General features: G+C 40.4%; 1 non-coding gene across 1 annotated transcript; it reads left to right on the forward strand.

Annotated features, from left to right (window-relative positions):
- Positions 1-2,453: 2,453 nt before the first annotated feature.
- On the forward strand, positions 2,454-2,559 carry LOC128280286 (small nucleolar RNA R71). Its single transcript, XR_008270466.1, has one exon. It is a non-coding gene; the product is annotated as a small nucleolar RNA R71 (small nucleolar RNA).
- The last annotated feature ends 462 nt before the right edge of the window (positions 2,560-3,021 follow it).

Genomic DNA, 3,021 nt, shown 5'->3' on the forward strand with positions numbered 1-3,021 from the left:
TTCGTGTGCCTCGGGCATGTTGGTTCACACAGCCATGTTGCACAACCGTGTCTAGCTTCGTTTGCTTTTCCCACGCTCTTGTATACAAGCCCCACGCCCGTGTTAATTTGACAGGTTTGACCACGGGTGTTAGACACGGGCGTGTCACACGTCCGTGCTGTTTTAACAGGTTTGTCCATGGTTCCTCCACGTGGGCGTGTCGCACGCCCGTGTTACTTTGGCAGGCTCAACCACGGCCAAGTCGCACGGCTGTGGCGTTTTATCGTAGCCCATGTTGGGGAAATCTTTTGCCCTGTTTTCACACGGCCTTAAGCACGCCCGTGTGATTGGCCGTGTCTCTGTGGAAACACCTGTATTCAAGATGTCTATTAGTAGGTTAGGAGTTAAATACCAAAACTTAAAGAAATTAATAATGTTAGTGCTCGGGTTGCCTCTCGAGAAACGCTTATTTATAGTCTAAGCTGGACTTACCTCTCCGTTGAATGGTCATGGTGGTTCAAGGAGTTCGTACTCCTCATTCCTGTTCTCAGTCTTGGCAAAATAAGGTTTTAATCGGGTGTTGTTTACCTTAAAAGTGCCGAACTTGGGATGACTCACCTCTACCGTACCGAATGGAAAAATACTGAGTACCGTAAGAGGGATTTCCTCATTTAGTATGGTAGTGACAATGTGGGGATCTACGGCATTTAATAAGACCTTATCACCAACCTTAAGTTGATTTGGAGAGGTATTGGGCTCATTTTGGCGTAGTTTTAGTTTTTCGAGTGTTCTTGGTTTTTGCGTCCGCCATTCATCGAGTTCCTCAATTTGTAGTCTTCGATCTTCATGAATAGGTCCTCTACTATTGCTTGAGAATGACTCGTGTGCTTCCTTCAGACTCATTTTTTTGCAAAGTAGGTTGCACCATATTGTTAGGTTTAGTAAAATGATGTGGACCATTAAATTCAATGTTCGATGTGATGCCAGAATTACGAGCTTGAAGGGTGATCGTTTCGTCTCCCACACGAAGTGTAAACTCACCTGTGCCAACATCAATAATTATTTTAGCAGTTGCTAAAAAGGGCCTCGCTAAAATCAAAGGGGTGTTATTATCCTCCTCTATGTCTAGAACAACGAAATCAATAGGAAATATGAACTTATCTACTTTCACTAGTACATCTTCAATAATACCCTTAGGAAATATTATAGTTTTATCTGCCAATTAAATGCTCATCCTAGTTTTTTTAGGTTTCCCAAGACCTAGTTGCTTAAACATTTTGTAAGGCATGACGTTAATACCAGCCCCTAAATCAACTAATGCATGATTTATATCTAAACTACCAATTAAGCAAGGAATTGTAAAAATATCTTTCAATTTGTGGGGTAGCTTATTCTGTAGAATAGCTGAGCAGACTGCGTTTAGCTCCACATGCGACGCTTCGTCCAACTTCCGCTTATTTACTAAAAGCTCTTTTAAAAATTTCATTGCATTCGGCATCTGGGACAGAGCTTCAATAAACAGTAAGTTAATATGTAATTTTTTCAAAAGTTTAAGGAATTTACCGAATTGTTCGTCTGAGTGGTCTTTCCTTGTCGCGTTAGGGTATGGGACACGAGGTTTATATTCTTCATTCACCATTTTGTTATGACTTACCTCACTTTTACCTTTGCTCACCACAGTTTCATGCATCAATTCTGGCTCAGGCGCAATGAATCCTTCCTTATCTTGAGTACTAATTACGTTGAGGTGTTCCCCTGGGTTAGGTTCAGTATTACTTGGTAAGCTACCTTGTGGTCATTCTGAGATTAGTTTGGATAGTTGGCCTATCTGAATTTCGAGTCCTTGGATAGATACTTGTTGATTTTTAAGTGCTGTCTCGGTATTTTGGAAACGAGTTTCTGACATTGATATGAATTTTGAGAGTATCTCCTTAAGGTTCGGTTTCTTCTCTTGTTGATAAGGTGGCTGTTGAAAACCCAGAGGATTTTTTGGCTTTTGATTCCCTTAACCACCCCAGGAGAAATTTGGGTGGTTCCTCCAATCTGCATTATAAGTATTACTGTATGAGTTATTTTGAGATCTAAAGTTATTGTTACCCATATAGTTGACTTGTTCCTCTTCGGTTGTAGGATTGAAGGATTGATATTCTGTATGCACACCTCCTCCACTTGAGTCACACCTCATTACTGGATGTACCTGCGTAGAAACAAGTAAACCATCAATCTTTTTATTGAGAAGTTCTTCCTAATTTGACAGTATAGTAATTGAGTCGACGTTATAAACGCCTGTTGTTTTTGTTGGCTTAGTCCTCATGACTTGCCACTGATAGTTATTCAGTGACATTTCTTCAATAAATTCATAAGCCTTTTCAGGTGTTTTGTTGTTGATGGTTCCACCAGCAGCTGCATCAATCATCTGTCTTGTTGAGGGATTCACGCCATTGTAGAACGTTTGAACTTGCAGCCACAGAGGTAACCCATGGTGAGGGCACTTTCGTAATAGATCCTTGTATCTCTCCTATGCATCGTAAAGTGTTTCTAAGTCCATCTGTACAAAAGAAGAGATATCATTATGTAACTTAGCAGTTTTAGCCGGTGGAAAATATTTTAGTAAAAAAATTTCAGTCATTTGTTCCCAAGTAGTGATAGGCCCTCGTGGTAACGAGTTCAACCACAATTTATCTTTGTTTCTCAGTGAAAAAAGGGAATAACCGAAGGCGAATGGCATCATCAAAAATTCCATTAATTTTGAAAGTGTCACAAAACTCCAGGAAATTCGCCAAGTGAGTGTTGGGATCCTCATCCTGCAAACCATCAAACTGAACAAACTGCTGTATCATCTGAATTGTGTTAGGTTTCAGTTCAAAATTATTCGCAGCAATAGTAGGTCTAACTATACTTGACTCAGTTCCTATTAAAGAAGTTTTAGCATAGTCATACATAGTGCATGGAGCAGGATTTTGATTAACCGCAATTGCAGGAGGTAGCTGATTGCCTTGGTTTTCAGCCATCTCTTCGGTTGGGGGTTGAGTATCGTCTTCT

This window comes from Gossypium arboreum, chromosome 8 (assembly GCF_025698485.1).
Source record: "Gossypium arboreum isolate Shixiya-1 chromosome 8, ASM2569848v2, whole genome shotgun sequence".
In the NCBI taxonomy this organism is placed as follows: domain Eukaryota; kingdom Viridiplantae; phylum Streptophyta; class Magnoliopsida; order Malvales; family Malvaceae; genus Gossypium; species Gossypium arboreum.